Here is a 22,541-nt window from a genome sequence, read left to right as displayed (position 1 = left end):
CAAGAACTTCATTATCGTTGCTTCAGTTTTATTGTTCTTTCATGAGATGTAGGTATCGCTGACCAGGCTGGTATTTGTTGTCAATGCCTAATTTCCCTTTAACTGAGTGATGGTTTGCAAGGCAGAGAGCAGAGTTGAGAGTGTGGTGCTGGAAAAGCACAGCAGGTCAGGCAGCATCTGAGAAACAGGAGAATCGATGTTTTGGATATAAGCCCTTCATCAGGAATCCTGCTGAAGGGCTTATGCCTGAAACGTCAGTTCTCCTGCTCCTCTTGACTCTGATCTCCAGCATCTGCAGTCCTCACTTTCTCCCATTTCAGAGAGCAGTTAATAGTCAAACACATTGTCATGGGTCCGAAGTCACGCATAAGCCAGACTAGATAAAGATGGCAGATTTCCTTCTCTAAAGAACTTTAATGAACAATTGTTCCACAGTCACCACTGGACCAGTTTTTAATTCCAAATTTTTATTTATTTCAAATTTTGCCATCTGTTAAGAAGGGATTCAAGCCCTTGTCCCCCAAAAAATTATCTAGGCCTCTGGATTACTAGTCCAGTAATATTATTACTACACCATTGGTGGCTACCAAAAGTAGAAAGCAGTGGAAAACTACAAGTGACAGAAACTGCTGAAATGTCTCAGAATGAAACACCAGGCAATGAGCTGAGAACCTGCCTTTCGACAGTACACACATGAAGAAGAGGAGGCTATAAATGCTCAAATTTATTTAAATGAAGTGCAATAATGTACACACCAGATGTTCCATTGTCCCTGATCCAGGTGGATGGCATGTACAGTTCAATACAGCATCAGTCAAAACTGTTTGCATTTTTAATACTTACTCTGCCATTAATCCACTAATTTCTTATGAACCAATAATTTATATTTAAAAACCTTGTTGCAACATTCTCTTCTAGTTAATTTTAATCTTTTCTTAACATTTTTTTCTTACTGCTCTCATTCACAAACTACTCTCTCCTTTTATTTAGTCACCTCTCCTTCTCTATCTTATTTAGTTTGCCATTAATTCACAATTTGCCATTTGCTGTTTCATTCTCCATCCTTCACTTTCAGAGGTTGAGGAGAGCAACTATTGGTCATGGTTTATGTGGTCTAAAATATGGAGTTGACACGTGATCCACCATTACAGATAGTTTTTGTCATATTATCTTTTTAATTGAGATTTCTGTAGAATAGAGAATGAACTGGTTCTTGTCAGTACAGAATCATTGACAATGACATCAATGACTTTTAATTAAGGTTTATATTTGGTGAAATAGCAATTATATGTAATAAGAGTAAAACTATTGATACGATAACCTAGGGAGTTTCCTAATATTTTTAGCGCTGTGGTAAAGGAACTCATTAATAGAGAAACCAGCTTATTAACTGAAATAAAAGCATAGGTCCAATTAGATTCTCCTTGTATGGTAATGCATTTTACTTTGTTGGTACAAGCATGTAATGTGTAAATGTGTGAATTGTCATGCAGTCTGAATGAGAAAAATACATCAATGTGTCAGACTAATGAGAATGTGGATTAATAAAGGTTTGATTGGTCTAAATATATTGCCAAAAAGCACCACTCTATGGGTTGGAATTCATATTCTCAAATTGGAGCTTCCACATCATACCCCACACCCCAACCCCCACACTAATGAAAAATTCAACATAATGATCTCGCATCAACAATGTCTCCAAAATTACAGGAAGTGAGCATGTATTGAAATCAATAAGCCCCTGACATTTTGAAGCCACTTCGTAACGAGTTAATAAGAACCCAAATATCAATGATTTTTCATCGCCCACACAGTTAATCGGGTATCAGTTGAGAAAAGATTTGGGAGGCTTTTATTAGCCAGCTATAATGAGACCACTCTGGGCCGGTGAAAACAGACTACCACTGGAACCTTGGCTGAATGTAGCAACAGACTCTGCTGGGAAGATAGCAGCAGATATATGATTTTTAATAATTCTATAATATCTTTTCTGAGCTGTCAGTACAAATTAAAGTGTATTTCTAAGAGCAGGGGAGGGCTTTATAATTCTAGCTTTGGCTGACCTCCTGTTCGTGGTTAGACCCCTCTAATCACATGATGTTATGGCCTGCAGTGTCAATTAGCTACAAAGTATTTTCTTTGCATTGATAATTGACCTTGATCCCACAGGAAAGTCGGTATTTAACCATCTGACACTTGATTGAATGAGCAGAGATGGCAGGAGCAAGTGGCAGTCCTCTTCCATTCTGCCTCACTCGTGCTGCTATCCACTCGTACATCGAAACTTCACATTTTTAGTTTCTGAACAGAGTTTTTAGGTAACCTAGCCATCCAACAATCAGAAGGAGTGCCAATTTTTCTGCATTATATATTGATGCTTCTTGGGGAAAATGTGACTTCCCTGCTTCTTAAAAGAAAACTGTTTCAGTCCTACTGCTAAAATGACTGACAATCTCTGCATTACAGATTCTAACATTTTGGTATCAAGACTCTTTTATGTGGATCCAAAACGGCTTTTGAAGATGAAGTTCAAACAATGCAAACAATTAGGAAATCGAAAAGTCCAATTAAGGGCTTAATAATAGAGGGGCCACTGGTATCTATATAGACAGTCACCAAGAGGTTAGATAAATACTGTGAAACCAATCAGCACTTTACAAAAGCAAAATTGGAAGAGTAGACTTGAGAAGAGTCTCACTGGAATAAGTGCCTGATGATACAAGGATTATGTTAACCTTTCAAGTTTAGATCAAACATTTAGCACTGTACTCAAAACATTGTAATAAGTCAAAGCAAACACTGCAGGTGAAGAAGAAAGCATTAAAGAAAGACCTTTAAACAGGGAACAAAGGCTGTAAAGGAGTTAAGATTCTCAGTCCAATGTGCCTGGTGTATCAATAGAATTAAGGATAATGAAAGCAGAATTGAGGCTTGGTAGTTTGGCAATTGTTTCCATGAATTCACAGCATGCTATATGAGGTTTCCTGCCAGCTTTGTACCTTTGTGAGTTGGCTGTGAGAAACATCCCAGCTACTTAATCTACAGCCAAAGATTTTGTGATTAGAATTCCCATTCCTGGCACAAAGGCAATGGGCCGGACATCGGTTTAAAGATGAGAGGGAGAGGAATGGTGGGGTGATATAGAGTTCTTCTCTTCATACGCCCACACAGGGTCAGGTCCGCTTCGGGATGACCAAGGCGTGACTCCAGGTCGAGCATCTCCCTCTCCAACTCCCCGTTCCTGGATTTCTGCCTCTGTGTCGACCCCCTCGCGTACTGTTGACAGAAAACACAGACATGAGCCTTGCCCACGTCCCACCATAGCCTCAGGGAGGGGAAGCTTCCCCGCTTCCTTCTCCAGCCAGCCCAGAAACGACGAAACAAGTCCCGGAACCGCTCGTCCTCCGGCAGCAGGTTGTTAAAGTGCCAGTACGCGGAGCTGAGCCTGGCGCCGAACGGAAGGAGTTCCGCCCACACCAGGTGATGGTCCGTGCATGACACCTGCCGCGTGGAGGCCTTCGGAAAACAGGAGGCATACGCCCGCGAAACATACAGGCGGTCGATTCTGGACGCTCCGACCCCAGGCCTCACGAAGGTGAAGGCGATGGAGTTGGGATGGAGATTCCGCCAGACGTCCACCAGGTCAAAGGACTTGACCAAGTCCCCCAACCTCCTCCCCGATGCCAAACCGGTGCGAGCACCGCCATGGTCCCTGTCCTCGAGGACGCAGTTAAAATCTCCCCCGAGGACGACGCACTGGTTCTCGTCGATGGAGGCGAGATGAGCGGACACTTCGAAGATGCTCGCTTGCCTCGGCCCGGCCAGGGGAGCGTAGACGTTCACCAAGTGAAGCACCGCACCCCCCAGCCGAACCGTCAGGTGAAGCAAACGGCCTGGCACGGGCTCCCTGACCCCTGTTGAGGCTGGCTATAGTCGTCTCCATGTCGGAAGCGTTGTGCAACCACCACCAGTACAGTTAAAAACCTATATAGACATTTACAGGGAGGACAGGGGAGGGGCACAGAAGTCCCTCGCCCTCACCAGGAGTGCCCCCAGGAAGTTCCTGACTCGCTTTCGCTCATTGACATCGAGCCCAGGCGCCTGGCGAGTAGCGTGGGCCGACCAGTAAACTCTTTCAAAGGAGCTCCAGCGGTCGAGCGCCAGTTGGGCTCTATCCCAGCGACTCCGAGTTTCCTCGACAAATTCCCGGAGTCCCTCAAGGGGGATGAGGGGGAGATCGGTGGGGGGAACCTGGGATTTGAAAATGTCGCTGCAGACAGAGTCCGCGTCATCCCCGGTGTCTGCTACCAATACCGAACCCTCCTCCGGGAGGTCGCCCTCGGTCACCGAGAGGATGGGGGCTGGTCTGCGCCGCCAACTGGCCTCAAACCCCCGGCGACCCCACCCCCAGGTTCACCGGTGGTACCTTCCTCAGCGCACCCCTTTCCGGAACGCCCCGAGTTCGGGTCGTCAGGCGGCAGAGGCTCGGGGCCCCGCTCCTCTCCCGACACCGAGACGCCCGGCTCCTCGGGGTAAAGGTCCTCCCCCAGGGCTAAGGCCCCCAGAAAAACAGTCTGGGAGGGAGGAGCGAGGATAACACCTTCCTCCCCTCCACCGCTCGACGACCCAGCAGAGGGTCCTCCGTTGTCGACCTCGTGGTTGTTAAAGTCCTCCCCAGTGGCCGGAGGAGTTGAGGCAGCAGGACGCCCTGCTGTAGCCCCTGGGGTTTTGGGTAGGTCGGGCCACGGTGCAGGACAGTCAAGAGGCACCGTTGGCTCGTCCCCTGGAGAGGGGCAGCGCCACCGGTGCACTGCAGGAGTGTCTCTCTCCTCTTTTTTTTTATTTCCACCACCAGGAAGAACCTTCTGTTTTTTTCTCTCTTCTTTCTTTTTCTTTTCCTTTTTTTTTCCCCCCACACTACCACCTAAGTGCGGTAGTGCTTATTATATATTTTTTTTCCCCAGCACCCATGAGGTTGGGACATTGCAAGCCCCTGGCTTAGCCTCCGGTGCCGGGGCCTGTGATGTTGACTTCGGGGGAGGGGGAGTGGGTGCGGCAGCACCACCATCAGCCAACGGCGCGGGCTGGGTGGCCTTCTGGGTGGGGCAGTTTTTTCTTATGTGCCCCACCTCGCGGCACAGGTGGCACCGCACGCCGTCCGCCGTCCAGAAGGCGCGGTAGGCCACGCCCTCATGGAGGACGGTGAAAGTGCCCTCGGTGACCTCCTCCCGGGCCAGGCAAATGAACACCTGGCGCCGGAAGGAGTAGATATGTCGGAGGGCAGGGTCCTTCAGACCGAGCAGGAGCGGCTGGACCCCTGACCGGATCTCCCCCAGGGTGGTGAGGTGGGGGAGAAGGAGCTCGCTGGTAATGAAGGGCGGGACATTGGAGATCACGACCCTCTGGGCCGTAACCTCCAGAGGGTCGACGGGCAAATGTGTCCCGCCCACGGCGAGCCCCCTCTCCACGGCCAGGTGGACCGCCTGCTCGGTCTTCAGGAAGAAGACAGCCTTCCCATACATCCGGGCCGCAGCGACGATGGCCAGTGGGCCGACCACACTAGCCATGGCCTTGCTGCAGGCCTTGATGGACATGTTAGGGTGGGGATAGGCCTTGACCCCCAGGCGTTTGGTCAGGTGCCTGAAGGGGGTTGACGTCGCAGCCGGGGTTGGGACAGCCGAGCCCAAGGCAGCGGCTACCCCGGCGTAGGTGCGGCTGGGCCCCGCGACCTTCGGGCTCGCCATACTCTGCTGCCGAATGTTAGGCCCCAGGCAGCAGCAGCGACGTTGGAAGCAGGCCTCTGACAACAGCAGCGGTGGAGGCAGGCCTCAGGCGAGTCTACGGTAGGCCTTCGGTCGCAGTGTGGGGGCAGACCTGTTGGGGAGAGTCCTCAAGGCAAGTCCCAGGCAGCCCCAAAATTGAGTCCCAGGCAGTAGTGGTGGAGGAGCCCAAGGAGAGTCTCAGGCAGCGGCAGCAGTGGAGGCAAGCCTCAGGCAAGTCCCAGGTAGGCCCTTGGTCACAGCAGTAGGGGGGCAGACCTGTTTGGGGAGGGTCCCCAAGGCAAGTCCCAGGCAGCCCCAAAATTGAGTCCCAGGCAGCAGCAGTGGAGGCCCTGGGGAGGGGTCCAAGGCAAGTCCCAGGCAGCGGTGGTGGAGGCGGGCCTCAGACAACAGCAGCAGTGGAGGCAGGCCTCTGGCGGCAGTCCGTGAATTGTTTTTTTTAATCGAGTCCCAGGCAGCAGCGGTGGAGGTGGGTCTCGAACAACAGCGGCAGTGATGGAGGTCCTGGGAGTGGCCCCAAGCAGCAACAGCTGAGGCAAGTCTGGGCGGGGTCCCAGAGACCAGCAGTGGGAGTGCTGGTCTCTTCTCCTTCTTCTCCTTCTTCCTTCTTGTAGGGCAGCTGGTCTAGGGATAGTCGCCTTCAAGGAGAGTCCTTGCACACACATACACTCAAGTGGCCAGTGACAAACACTGCCCTTCACATCAGAGGGCAGTGCTGTGTGATCAAAACAGTGAAGGGGAGGGTAGGGACTAAATCAAAATAGAATTGGAGGGAGAAATAATGCACTCCACTCCCTGCGGCGCCCACCTCTCCCTGAACAACTCCAGGGTGATGTCGACACCGCGTGTTCCTTCTCCAAGGACACCCGGGCTACACTGTTGTTTATTTTCTTTTTCTTTTCTTTTTTTTTTCTTTCTTTTCTCTAACCCCCACACTACCACCTAAGTGCGGTAGTGCTTATTTTATCCCCAGCACCCATGGTGTGTGTGTGCAGGTGTGAGACACAGTGGAAGACACAAAGTGCACCAATCTTTATTCAATTTCCACCACCAGGAAGATAGGAAAACACCTGGGTGGCCAGTGACAAACACTGCCCTTCACATCAAAGGACAGTGCTGTGTGATCAAACAGTGAGGGGGAGGGTAGGGACTAAATCAAAATAGAGTTGGAGGGAGAAATGATGCACTCCATTCCCTGCGGCGCCCACCTCTCCCTGAACAACTCCAGGGTGTTGGTCGACACCGCATGCTCCTTCTCCAAGGACACCCGGGCTACACTGTTGTTTTTTTTTTCTTTTTTTTTATATATTTTTTTTTTTCTCCTTTTTTTTTCCCCAGCACCCATGGTGTGTGTGTGCAGGTGGGGAGACACAGTGGAAGACACAAAGTGCACCAATCTTTATTCAATTTCCACCACCAGGAAGATAGGATAACACCCGGGTGGACAGTGACAAACACTGCCCTTCACAGCAAGGGACAGTGCTGTGTGATCAAAACAGTGAAGGGGAGGGTAGGGACTAAATCAAAATAGAGTTGGAGGGAGAAATGATGCACTCCATTCCCTGCGGTGCCCACCTCTCCCTGAACAACTCCAGGGTGTTGGTCGACACCGCATGCTCCTTCTCCAAGGACACCCGGGCTACACTGTTGTTTATTTTTGTCAGTCACAGCTCACTGATTGGACTAGATTAACACCCTCAAATAGAGAACTCATATTGTATGAACTCCATCTGACGGACCACATTGCAATTCCATTAACCAATATTCAGCCAACTGTCATCCAGGAAAACAGAGGTACTGAATACCCTGCAAATGTATATGGAGTCTTTAACTTAAGGCTGCAAGGGGTCATAAGCTGTTTAATGAAGAGTAAATGGAATGAATTCTATTGTAATGGGCACTGTCAACTGGATATTGAAGATTGACTTATTTTATTTCAGAGCTATTAGAATTTTGGTGTTATCACATCTCAGCATTTTGTACATCGTGAATTACTTGAGTTACAGTAGCTATGTTAATATATATACCTATTTAGCAGTAATCTCAATGTTCAAGCAAAATGTGTGTCAGTATTTTTTTAGAAAAGCATTTGTTGCTAACTTATGCCTATTGTCCAGTGCCTATTAGTATACCCTTGTGTCAAGAAAATTAATGTTTTCCTTGTGTATGTATATCTTTGCATTCGATGCAACAATGAATTATGATTGAAAATATTGATGAAATCTTCCAATTCTACTTCTGTGAGAATCAAATTCCCCACAGAACAACAGAATACAGAAGAACAGAATCAACACAAGTAGCTAATGTATGTTATTATATGATTGAATTAACAATGAAGGGGTTAGTGAGAATGAAGAAGAGCCCCTGAAAATCAAAAAGTAGTCCTTCAGAAAATCTCAAGAGAAGCCCTTGGAAAAAAAAATCCAGGTTATGTTCCACACTCTCAACACCAGAAGTGTATGAGTTTGAGACAGGTCAGGTTCTATTCTCAATCTTTTTGGTTATTTAACTTCACACTTGAACTAATCCCCGCACTTTATGGATGTCTGCCCTATGCTTTCAAGCACTTCTCTCTAACTTTATATGGTATTTCTCTTTATTAAAATAAATTCTTGCTGATAATAATTAGTTCAAATTGGTGAAGGTGATTTAATAATGTCTTCACCCACCCTGTGATGTACCACGAAGTGGTGTTGCACATTAACTTTGTTACTTCCTTTAGTATTTTAGTTACTTCTATAAGTTTGTCTCTGCCTGCTAAAGAGAGCAGCTTTTCTAAACTGCTCTGAAAACTCAGGGCCCTGACAGCATAATTATTTCTTGCACTACTTCTAGGGCTTTGATACAAATCAAAGACTCCATTTCCAGACTAAACTCTGCCACAGCGTGTGCAGCATGACAGGTCTGGGTTTGGCTTGTACTAACCCTGTCTTAAATCCAGTTGCATTTAATTGGTTAATATTTGTCCACCATTGAGACCAGCACCAAGGCAATCAAATACAACAAATGAAGAAGTTTAATTCTTAACTAAACCGTTGTTAGAATTGCACAATTTTGCATATAAGTCCTGAAACTTACTCCTTAACAATTAATGCCTATGGAGGGTGAGAGAGGCCTGGAGTTTCCCATTTTGTGCGTATGTGTGTGTGAGAGCAATGGGCAGATTTATAAGCATGGAGAAAGTGAGGGCTGCAGATGCTGGAGATCAGAGCTGAAAATGTGTTGCTGGAAAAGCGCAGCAGGTCAGGCAGCATCCAAGGAACAGGAGAATCGACGTTTCTGGCATAAGCCCTTCTTCAGATTTATAAGCATGCCAGGCAAGCAGCAGTACTGTGTGCAGAGGTCAGACTGTTTCCAGTGGGAACCGATGATAACAGAATTTACTTAACAAACTGCACAAGCATGCATCACTGCAGCTTCCATCAGTTAATTAATGTGTTTTAAGATAGGCTGGACAGCAGAATCATGATGACTGGAACAGGATTTGGTTGACGGCATGTGAAAAGTTTAGTGGGAACTTGTACTAGTTTCTTGCTGTTAACAAATGATATAGAAGATTCCTTGTATGTCTATCATACTGGTCTTGCAGCTCAGTTCAAGCTTAACCTACTGAGTTTTCCATTCGCCAGTGAATCTCCTTGAGGCATTCTTTTTACATTAAAGGCAAGCTGTGCTAGTATTTTGTGTGAATAATGAATATGTCCAATATGCTTAATTAATATGGACATTCATTTCCCTTATCTTCAACACATAGAAAAACAAATTCTAGCTTGCAGTCCAAGATTCAGCCTTGGTATTCATTCTGTTTTACTGTTAATTAGGAGGTCAACATAGCCTATTTCGGCATATATGTGATTCTTATTTCACTTTACCTAGGACCAGTACAATTAAGGGGACAGATATTGGTTTCTGCATATTCTGTGTTGGTTGCCTGATACCAGGGTTAAGGAGAGGAACATGGAATGGGAGAGGACGGATCCAGATCTCATCATCCACATTAGTAACAACTACATTGATAAGATTAAAGAGCAGACCCTGCTGAAAATATTTAAATCATTAGCAGCTAAATTAAAGAGCAGAACCTCATAGAGAATAATCTCGGGATTATGATCTGAGCCACAGGCAAACTGGCATAGAGCAAGTAAAGTCTTAGGTGTTCAAAGAGTTGGTGTGGGAGCAATGTGTTTCACTTCATAGGCATCTGTACTCTGATAGAAGGGAGTTGTTTCTGTGGGATGGGCTTCACTTGAATCGTGCTGGGCCTGTGTCTTGGGGAATTGACTAATTAGGGCTATAGACAGGGGTTTAAATCAAATAGTAAAGGCATGGAGAGGTTTAAAAGAGAGGAAATGAAGGCTTACAAAGCAAACAGATATAGCGGCATTGCTGTGCAGCTATTTCGATAATCAAACACTGTGTGGAACAGATAGGGGCAAAGTATACAGACATAGGGAAATAGAGAAACAACAGCAATTAGAGTCAAAGGAGGAAAAATGGTGAAAAGACATAATTAGTAGTACTTAGATGCATGTAGTATATGAAGTAAAATAATTAAGTTAATGACAAATAAAAATCAATAGGTTATGATCTATGGAACTAAGTATTCAGTAATATAACATTTTGAAAGGGCAGTTGGATGGAAAGGTGGTGGGGTAGTTTAATTAGTACACCATGGAATACATATAGGAGCAAAAAATAATCTTGGATTGGAAAACGTAGAATCCATGTCGGTGGAAATAAGAAATAACAAGGGGAGGAAGATGCTGATGGGAGTAGTCTGCAGGCCTTGAAAAGCAGCTGTTCTGGAGGATAGAGAATAAATCAGGAGATAATGGAGACAAGTGCAAAAGACTGTTCATTAATCATGGTTGGTTTTAATCATTGTGGAGGTTGGGAAAATCAAATTGGCACAATGGCATAGATTGTATTCAGGACAGTTTCCTAAAATAATATGTTGTGGATCCAATCAAAAACCTAACCACTTTGGATCTTGTAATGTGTAACAAAACAGATTCAATATATGATTTCAGAGTAATAGGTCTTGTTGGAAGTGACTGTAACATGATAGAATTTAACATTCAGTTTGAGAGTAAGAAAGTTCAGTATCACAAATAATAGCAATTACAAAGGATGAGACCAGAGGTGGATGGACTGCACTGAGAAAGAAGTTAAGTTGCAAAGGCAGTTGAGGAGCAATGGCAAATGTTTAAGAATATAGATCATAACTTACCACAAATACGTAGCCCAGTGGGGCAGAATGATTCTAGGCATGGTATAAGCCAGCAATGGTTAACCAAGGAAGCTAAGGATCATATCAAATCAAAAGAAAAAAAACATAGGTGCAGCAAATGTTACTTGGAAGCCAATGGGAAAGTTTTAAAAACCAGCAAAAGCTTACTGAAAAGAAGAAAGAGAGGATAAATGAGGGTAAGTAGCAAAGTATCAAAATTGATAGCAAGAGTTTCTATAAATATTCAAAAAGCAAGCGAAAGGCCAAAGTGAATATCAAACCCCATAGAGAATGGGGCTAGAGAAATAATAAAAGTGGAAACCAGAAAAACACCATTTGAATAAATACTTTAGATCAGACTTCACAGTAGAAGACACTAATAACAGTCTAAAAGTTCCAAAACAATCAAGAGGCAAAAGGGAAAGGAAAGAAACACAGTAATTATTAATAGAGAAAAATATATTAGATAAACTGATGGGACTAAAGGCCAATGATCCTCTGCACTAAATGGGTTTGAAATCATTGAATGCCTACAATGTACAACCAGCCCATTCAATCCAAGTCCACACCAACCCTCCAAAGACCATCCCACCTACACACACACCCCTACCCTATCTTTGTTAACCTGCATTTCCCATGGCTAGCCCACCTGATTTGCACATCCCTGGATACTATGGGCAATTTAGCATAGCGAATCTACCTAAAATGCTCATCTTTGAACTGTGGCAGGAAACTGGAGCATCCAGTGAAACCCACAAAGACACAGGGAGAATGTGTAAATCCACACAGACGCTCACCTGTGGATAGAATCAAGCCCGATCCCCGGCACTGTGTGACAGCAGTGCTAACCACTGAGCCACCATGCTAGATTGCATTCGGGGTATTAAAGGAAGTAGCTACAGAGATAATGGATGCAGTGGTAATAATCTACCAATAATCCTTACTTTCCAACAAGTCCCTTAGGATTCAACAACTGCGAATGCAACAACCTTATTCGGTAAGGAAAGGAGATTTTTTTGACAAAACTAATTATGGGCCAATTAGTTTGAACATCTGTCATTTGAAAATTTTTAGAATCCATTATAAAGGATGTAATAATATAGCATTTAGAAGTAACTTATCTAACCAAACAGAGTCAGTGTGGCTTCATGAAAGGGAAATCATACCCGGCTAATTTCTGATATACATTTGAGGAGATAACAATAGGATGGATATAGGGAAGCAATAGATGTCATATATTTGGATTTCCAAAATAGTTTCATTATGGTCCCATGTATTAAGCTATTTAATAAGATGAGACAATTATGTTGCAGGTCATATATTAGCATGGATAGAAGATTGGCTAACTCACAGAAGACACACAGCTGGGAAAATGAAAGTATTTTCAGGATGGCAACTGTGATGAAGTGCTACAGGGATTATTGGTGGGGCCACAATTATTGCCAAAAATATTAATGGTTTAGATGAGAAAAATGAATGCATTATCATTAGTTTTTTAAATGACACAGAAATAAATGGGAAGGCAAGTGGTGAGGACACACAAGAGTCTACAGAGGAATATAGACAGGTAAAGTGAATGGGCAAAAACATGGCAATTAGAATATAATATGGGAAATTCTGAAGTTATGAACTTTGGCAGGAAGAATAAAGCCAAATATTATTTAAATGAAGAAAGACTACAGAAAACTACAGCAGAGAGGGGTATGGGGATCCTAGTGCATGAATCAAAACTAGTGTACAATTCAGGAGGTAATAAGGAAGACAAATGGAATGTTGCCTTTTATTTCAAGATGAAAAATGGAAAGGGAAGTCTTATTAAAACGGTACAGGACAATAATTGGAATACATCTAAAATACTGTGAACAGTTCTGGTCCCTTTAACCAAGGAAATATTGGCATTAGGCGCAGTGCAGAAAATCTCAGAATAATGGATCCCCCATTTAAACAGAGATGAGGAAGAATTTCTTGTCTGAGTGGAGAGAGTGTGTGGCATTCTTTACTGTAATAGCTGTGTATTTAAGAAAATTCAAAGATGTGTTAGACAGATTTTTAATCAGTAAGAGAATCAATGGTTATGAGGAAAAGGCAGAAAGAAGGAATTCAGGATTATCAGATCAGCATGTTGCCATTGAATAGCAGAGTAGACTCAATGGGCTGAATGGCCAATTCTGCTCCCATATCTTATGGTCTTATTGTCTAATTTTCATGATCACAGTTCTTTTCCAATATGTTTTACTCATAGTCAACATTTATAAAATGTAATTTCTCTGAAAAAGTAAACGCATTGCATTATTGAAAATCTGACCTTGTATATAGGATATCTAAGGTAGTTGGTTCCACTGAACAATTTCAACAATTAATCATTTTATCACTGAGTTTGTACAGACTATTAATGTATCCCTTGCCTTTTTCAGTTGCAAAATCATCAATGTTTGCTCAGACTACAAATTATCTGAGAACGTGTGCAGATAAATCAAATTATGTTACTTCATTTAACTTTACACTACAGCAGGAGTTCCTGGATATCAAGCGTTGGGAATATGCGTTGTTCTTTCTCTTCCTGAAGCCAGTTTTCTAGAGGCCAATTGCAGTACTCCAATGCTGCTGCTCTATCTGAAATTAGTCAATCCAGAGAGACCTGAGAGTTTTATGAGCACTACACTCTCTTAATCCTTCAGCGAAGCTAACTTTAAGTTTTTAGCAATTCAGCGAAGGTAAAATTGCTCAAAAGAGAAATATATTCACATAGCTTTTCATTTAGCACTTGTTAGGACAAACATAAGCATACCAAATTTCATACAATCACAGTAATTTATACCACAGGACAAATCAGTACTGATTATTTAACAAGTCGACTCTAATTAGCCAAGGAATTGCTATGGAAAAAGAAACTAGGAACAGTCAGCTCCCCAGCTCCTGGTTAGTTGACAAAATGTCAAAGGGCTTTTCAAGACCACCGGTTCCTGTATGCGAATAGAGTCATGTTATGAACTGCAATGATTATCTTAAATTGTGTGTCAGTATACCTGTTCTTGTGCTCTGGATTATTCAGCAAGTGATTCTAAATGATGGAATAATAAGCGTGGATTGGCTGAGCCCAATATGAATAACCATATGAGCATGCTGTTTCATTTCACCAACCAATCACTGCAGTTTATGGACTATATGCCTTGGTCACGTTGGTTCAGAGGTTCACCGATGACAATGCTCAATTATGTGTTGACAGAATTTCATTTGGCTGACACCAGCATTCTGTTAGGCAAAAATACTATTTAGGAGAAAGTGAGGACTGCAAATACTGGAGACCAGAGTCGAGAGTGTGGTGCTGGAAAAGCACAGCTGGTCAGGCAGCATCCGAGGAGCAGGAGAATTGATGTTTGGGGTATAAGTCCTTCATCAGGAATACTATTTATCCAGCCACAGCATAGTAATAGTGTGAAAAGACTCAAACCTTCCTGTAGCTCAAATTTTTGAAATACTTAGCCTTACCATGGTAATTTGAGGTACAGCGGACACTTCAAAATGGCACACATAGTGAAAAACAAACAGCTCACCATCGTGTCATCAAATGCAACTAGGCCAGCCAATAATGCGCAGATCACATGAATGGAAGAAAAAGTGCTCAATAGCCTTGCTCCCACAGGTTAGTTTTGCTGCAGAGTACAAGCGGTACTTAATCACTTCATGCTTGCAAAACCCAAAATAAGTGTCCACTGTTAAATTTTATTCTGTGATTGGGCACACTTTGTTGAATAATATTGAGTGTGCTAACAGCTGTACTAGCAACCAATTTGAGATAATCAGGTGAGTTCGTAACTTGTCTTATTCACATTTGTTAGTAATGACCTATATTCCAATGCGAGAATCCAGTGTCTGCAAACAAAAGGAATATGCTGACTTTGTTACCCCTTTGTTTTATTATGACAATGCCTCAATTAATAAGGGCTGACTTCCCATACAATTGTAGCATTCCTTTCTCCTATGGTATAAATAGTTATGACCGTTTGGAATTTGGCATTCTTGTATTTGCCCTGATCAGTACAAGATGAAAAGCTTCAGTAACATGTATCTCTTTTCAACATCATTCAAGTTGTATATCACCACATAAAATGTAAAAGTGTTTGGAATTGAAGTACCTTACTTCTTCAGAGTAGAGACCAACAAGATGATTTTAGACCAATAAGGTTTGCTTGTTTGAAAGTCTGGATTTAGCTCACAATTTTGGTGACATTTGCCGTTGCACATATTTTAAACTTGCCTGAAGGTACTAAATTAGAAACTTGCAAATTTAGCACTCAAGTGGTGATTAAATGAAAATCACAAAGAGACTCCTCCTTCCATGAAAGTGCAGACTTGCTGGCACCCAGACTACATTGTAACTCGGAAAGGGTATCATGATTCAGGGATGTCATTAACTGAAATTGGGGAGTTGTGAAAAGAAAGAAAAAATGGAAATATAGCTAAGAGTTATGTAAATATCTTTAGTGCAACTTAAAAATAGTTTGTTAGTTAAAAATGCAGCTTATTAAGTGAAGTAAAAGTATAGGATCAATTAGGTTCTTCTTAAATGGAGTTCTATTTTACCTTAGAGGAGAAAGTGAGGTCTGCAGATGCTGGAGATCAAAGTTGAAACTTTATTGCTGGAACAGCACAGCAGGTCAGGCAGCATCCAGGGAACAGGAGATTCGACGTTTCGATCATTGACGCACATGGAAGACAGTACCGTTCAGCACTGATGCACTCTGAATTAGCGTGACTCACTACTTGAACCCTGAACGCTGATTTACAATATTGTGGGCAAAATGCCTCTTTAGAAAGTTCTAATCTGGGTTGATACCCCAGTGTAGTCCTGAGCAGGGGTGTGCAGTCAGAGGCGAATTGTTAAGAAAAAAGGTCGCATCTATCTGGCATGGTAGCTCAGTGGTTAGCACTGCTGTCTCACAGCACCAGGGTATTGCATTTGATTCTACCGTTGGGCGACAGTACATTCTCCCCATGTCTGTGTGGGTTTCCTCTGGGTGCTCAGGTTTCCTCCCACAATCCAAAGACATGCAGGGTACGTGAACTGGTCATGCTAAATTGTCATAATGTTCAGGTTAGGTGCATTAGTCACGGGTAAGTATAGGATAATAGGATAGGGGAATGGATCTTCAGAAGATTGGTGTGGATTTGTTGAGCTGAAGGGCCTGTTTCCACACTGTAGGGATTCTATGATTCTATCCTCTCAAGTGGAGGGAGAAGATACCATAGCACAATTTTAAAGAATAGTAAGGGAGTTAACCCTGGAGTCCTGACCAATCAACATTGCAAAAGCAGGTCACTTGGCAACTATCATATTGCTGTTTGTGGGAGCTTATTGTGCCCTGTTTCATTGGCTGAGTAAAAAAAATTTCATTGACCGTAATGAGCCTTGCTGAGGTTCATACAAATGTGACTTTCTTTCTTTATGTATTCTATTTATTCATTAACAACTTCACTGAGGGGTGGCACTACAAACAATCCATCTCTACCTTAATGATATTGTTGCATTACCTTGTAAGATTGACACCCAAATCTTCCCATCGCAGATATAAAGGTCTTTCTTGAAAACATCAAACCAGAGACGGCTGGCTTCAGTCTCAGTGCAGGGTGGGTGGCTTCCAATTGTCACCTTCATGTCTGTTTCTGATTTCAACACAAGAGGAGATCAACAACGTTCGTATTTACCAGAGACGAGTCATTGAGTTAGACACTGTGTGGCTTCACTATGGCTAGGAGAAAGTGAGGTCTGCAGATGCTGGAGATCAGAGCTGAAAATTTCATTTCCCCTCCTCCCACCTTGTCTCAGTCAAATCCATCGAACTCAGCACCGCCTTCCTAACCTGCAATCTTCTTCCCGACCTCTCCGCCCCCACCCCAGTCTGGCCTATCACCCTCACCTTGACCTCTTTCCACCTATCACATTTCCGACGCCCCTCCCCCAAGTCCCTCCTCCCTACCTTTTATCTTAGCCTGCTGGACAAACTTTCCTCATTCCTGAAGAAGGGTTTATGCCCGAAACGTCGATTCTCCTGTTCCCTGGATGCTGCCTGACCTGCTGCGCTTTTCCAGCAACACATTCCAATCCAGTGAGGGAAGTTGGAAGATTTAAGCTGCTATCTTTTTGACGAGAGCCTACTAAGTGAAGGCCTGTCTGTCCTCTAATGTAGACATAGAAGAGCCAATGGCACTATTTTTAATAAGAGTTATAGATACATAGAAAACACAGTAAGATTTCATGCACAGAAGGTAGTCGTCTGGCACATTATGTCCATACCAGTCGATGAATACCTCGTCACACTAATCCCACTCTCCAAATTTTGATTCCTAAACCCATTGACTGTTCCACCGCATGTTTTAATGTGATTATGGTTTTTGCCTGTATTACCCTTTGAACTCGTGGGTTCCAGAACCTCACCACTGATGAGAAAGTTGTTCCAGGTGTCATAGTCAATATTTTTTCAATAATTAGTACAGCATTTCTTTTTGTGGGAGCTTGCTACATGTAAATTGCCTGCTATGTGTCAACACTGACTGTACTTCCAAAGTACTTTATTGGCTGTAAAGCATTTTGGATCTTTCTGTGGCCATAACAGTTACTATATAAATGCAATTTAATTTTAATAACTCAATAGTTACTCATAGAAATCTAATGTTATATCACTGGGATGCTTTTTTGCCATTATTATGGCAATAATGTTTTTTTCAAATTTAAAAAAAAGTTATGATATTTCAGCTACTTTAATCCCATGTGTATCACTGATGATTTGTATTTACTCTGTGGAAATTTTAATTGAGTAGAAGATTTTACTGCATTTTACTTTCTGATTTGCTGTTTGAGAATACTTCAGTGTAATTGGCTGCCAACTCCCTGCGGTGATATCACTGTTACTGTATGCCTAGTGTTTGTCTTGATCTTGCACATATCAAGAAAGGGAAACTTCATGCCTCAGAGATCACTAGATAGCAGAAAATCCCTTTAATACTTCAAAGTACTCTTTTGGTATGATCCTAGATATTGAATATTGTTAGATATTATTACTGGAGCGAATCATAGATTTACATTTAAATAGTTCCCATTTCTGTCTTTGTTCACTCCTTTCCTCAGCAATATTTTGTGTTTGATTTTGTCTACTTTCTGTGGTTTTATTTACCCTAATGAAGAAGAGCATATCTTCTCAACATCACAACTATTGATCTCACCCTGCTTGGCTGTTGTATGGAACCCCCTACGTGTTAACCCCTTAAAGCCAAATACATAACAATATTGTCAAATTTGATGGAATTTTAATGCATTTACTTTAGGGGAAATTTGGCATGTTAATATGCTGCAGTTTTTCTTATCTGCGATGTTTTGTGTTATGTTGCTGAAAATATTACTGATGAAATACTTAGCAGTTGTAGTAAAATCATGCGTATACTTAGGATGAAGAAGATTATGAGTACCACATATGCTTGGTCCAGTTCTTGTTGGATTCATTTGGATATCAAAGTTGAAACTTTATTGCTGGAACAGCACAGCAGGTCAGGCAGCATCCAGGGAACAGGAGATTCGACGTTTCGGGCACAGGCCCTTCTTCAGGAATGAGCAGAGAGTGTTCAGCAGGAGAAGATAAAAGGTAGGGAGGAGGGACTTGGAGGAGGGGCGTTGGAAATGTGATAGGTGGAAAGAGCTCCATCCTACTCCGACCTATCACCCTCACCTTGACCTCTTTCCACCTATCACATTTCCAACGCCCCTCCTCCAAGTCCCTCCTCCCTACCTTTTATCTTCTCCTGCTGAACACTCTCTGCTCATTCCTGAAGAAGGGCCTGTGCCCGAAACGTCGAATCTCCTGTTCCCTGGATGCTGCCTGACCTGCTGTGCTGTTCCAGCAATAAAGTTTCAACTTCTATTTTACCTTAATCATGTAAAGTGCAAATTTTCACATCAGGGAAAGAAAATGTATAGAAGTGGTAGACTGTAATGAGTCAACAAGGATTCATAAAGGTTTATTCAGCTTAAAATTCTGAACTTAAAACTGTGACATATTTGATGTCCTAATACCAGCGTGGTTGTAAGTACTAGTTAAGAAAATATTGGCCTTTAGTGTTTAAGTGGGCCTCATCCTCTGAGTCAGAAGACTGAGTCTTCAAACCCCACTCAGAGGTTTAAGTGTATAATCTAAGTTAACATTTAAAAAAGGCAAAGGACTCTGGGATTTGTTTGGGCCAAACGATGAAAACAGGCTGTAAATGTACTAATAATAACACATCTTGAGTCAGAGTCATTCAGGCACAGAAAGTGACCAATCAGCCCGTCAGTCTGTCCTGGATTTCCATAATGCAATTCAATAAGCTGCTTTCCCCCAATCTATTCCTGTAGAGATGTAAATTTATTTCATTCAAATACTCATCCGTTTGAAGTCATTCAATATGTACACATTTAACACTTTCATCAACATGAGTTCTAAGTCATGACCAAGGTGTTCCTCTCAATCCTGCCTGTATCTATTGCCCAGAACCTTAAATCTGCGCTCTATATTCCATGTATCATCAGCTAATGACAACTTTTCTTCATCTGCTTCTAAATTCCATTCATTCTCCTTTGCTTCTTGGACAACAATGCAGAGAGGATGTACGCAACAACTGAACCAGAGGTCACCATCTAATTTGCAGGGTAGGCCACTTAGGAATGAGAAATTTTGTTATCTAGAGAATGGTGACTGTGTGGTATCTTCTGCCACAGACAGATGAGGTAAAAACATTTAATGCTTTAAATAAGGAACTAGATATAGTTCTTTGGTCTAAAGGGAACAAAGGTCTAAAGGAAAAAGCAGAAACACATTACAGGGTCAGATGGTCAGCCATGATCAAATTGAATGGCAGAATACCCTTGAAGGAATGAATGGCCTGTTCCTGCTCCTATTTTCTATGTTGTTAATAACATCAGTTTCCCTAACCTAATCATCCAGTAAAATCCCACAGTCTTTGAACCAACCTGGTAAATTCCCCCGAAGTACATTCACATCTCAAGGATCCTTCTGAAAGTGTGATGACCAGAATTGGAGGCAGTACTCTAAGCTGGGGCCCAACCAAGATTTCATACAAGTTCAGCAAAGCTTACTGCCTTTATCGACAATACCTCTTTGTGAAGCCAATGATCCCACAAATGTCACTATTTCTCATGGTGGAAGTACAAAATGGACTGCAGCTGGGGGTTTCAATATCCATCACTGAGACTGTTCAGTCGCATCACTACAGACTGAGCTGGCTGAATCTTGAAGGAGTCAAGAGTGTGCTGCTGGAAAAGCACAGCAGGTCAGGAAGCATCTGAGGAGCAGGAAAATCAATGTTTCGGGCAAAAGCCCTTCATCAGGGCCTTTGCTCAAAATGTCGATTTTCCTGCTCCTCGGATGCTGCCTTCCTGCTGTGTTTTTCCAGCACCACACTCTTGACTCTAATCTCTAGCATTTGTAGTACTCACTTTCACCTAGATGATTGAATCCTGAAGGGCACAGCTGTTACACGGGATGTGCAGCAAGTGGTGAGAGAATCAACAAGGGAGAAAAATCTATTGACCTCATGCACACTAATCTGCTTGTCACAGACATGTCCACTCATGACAGTATCAGTAAGAGCGGCCACCACAGTCCTTGTGGAAACAAAATTCCCATCTCACATTAACGATACCCTCCATCATTGTGGCACTATCACTGCACTAAATAGGACTGGTTTCGAACTGACCAAGCAACTCAAAACTGCACATTCACAAGACACTGTGGGCCATCAGCAGCTGCAGAATTGTATTCAAATAAAATCTGTTTATTATGGTCCATCATATTGCCCCAGTTTACCATTACCTTCAAACCGTGGATCAACACTGGTTCAATGAAGAGTTCAGGAGGGCATGCCGGTAGCAGCACCAAGCTCATCAAAAATTGTGTCAATTTAGTGAACCTATCCCAACACAAGACTACTTGCTTGCCAAACAGTACAAGCAGCAGGCAACAGTGAGGGCTGAGCATTTCCACAACCAATGCATCAGATCTAAACTCTTCAGTCCTGCCACTCCAGTCATGGATGGCAGTGGGCAGTTAAATAAGTAGCAGGAGGAGGAGGCTCCTCAAATATCCTCAACAATGGACCAGCCCACCTCATCAATGCATATGCAAAGCTGGAGTATTTACATATATGTTTATCCAGAGGTGGTGTCTGGATGACGCATCTGAGTCTTCTAATGTAATCCCCAAAATCACAGATGCCAATCTTCAGCCAAATCGATTCAACCCACGTGATATAAAGAAGCAGCTGTATGTGGAAAAGGCTTTGGGCCCTCACAACATTCCAACAATAGTAGTGAAAACTTATGTTCCATTAAAAGTTACTCCCGAGCCAAACTTTCAATGCACCAAGGCAGTATCTGAGTATGACATCAAGCAGCCTTCAAGAAAACTAAAGTTCAAGGGATCAGATTAAAGCTCTGTGAGTAGTAGTGGCGCCTAGCATGAAGTATGATGAATGTGGTTGTTGCAGGTCAATCATCTCTGTCCTCGAACATCTCTCAAGATCTCATAAGGGTATTGACCTAACCATTTCTGGCCACTTCATCAATGATCTCTCCTCCATCATAAGATCAGAACTGAGAATGTTCACTGGTTGCACAATGTTCAGCATCATACACAACACCTCAGATTCTGAAGCCCTCTGTGTTCATGTGCAGTAAGACCTAGACATTGTCCAGTACATAAAAGGCAGGACAATTCCAACCCAAGCAATTATCACCATGTCAGTCCACTATTGATCATCATTAAAGAGATGGAAGGTGGCATCAATAGTGTTATCAAACAGTACCTGCTCAGTAATAATCTGCTCAGTGATGTCCAGTTTGGATTCCATCAGGGCCAATCAGCTCCTGACCTCATTACAGCCTTGGTTCAAACATGGACAAAAAGAGCTGAATTCCAGAGGTGAGGTCTGAGTGACAGCCCAAGACATCAAGGCTCCATTCAGCTGAATGTGGCATCCAGGTGCTCTAGCAAAACTCGAATCAATGGGTATCCTCTCCAGTGGTTGGATCATATCTGACACATATGAAGATGGTTTTGGTTTTTAGAGGTCAGTCATCTCAGCTCCAGGACATCTCGGTAGGAGTTTCTTCCTCAGGGTAGTGTCCTCAGCTGCTTCATCAATGACCTTCCCTTCATCATAAAGTCCAAAGTGGGAATGTTTGCCGATGATTGCAATATGTTCAGCACCATTCACAACTTCTCAGATACTGAGTAGTCCATGTTCAAAGGCAGCAAAATCTGGACAGTATCCAAGCTTGGGCTGACAGGTGGCACACAATATTTGCATTACACAAATTCCAGGCTAGAACCATCACTAAAAAGAGACAAGGTAAAAACAATGACTGCAGATGCTGGAAACCAGATACTGGATTAGTGGTGCTGGAAGAGCACAGCAGTTCAGGCAGCATCCAAGGAACTTCAAAATCGATGTTTCGGGCAAAAGCCCTTCATCAGGAATAAAGG

The sequence above is a fragment of the Chiloscyllium plagiosum genome, chromosome 11 (assembly GCF_004010195.1).
Source record: "Chiloscyllium plagiosum isolate BGI_BamShark_2017 chromosome 11, ASM401019v2, whole genome shotgun sequence".
In the NCBI taxonomy this organism is placed as follows: domain Eukaryota; kingdom Metazoa; phylum Chordata; class Chondrichthyes; order Orectolobiformes; family Hemiscylliidae; genus Chiloscyllium; species Chiloscyllium plagiosum.
The sequence above is the reverse complement of the archived record's forward strand: the minus strand, read 5'-3'. Positions refer to the sequence as shown.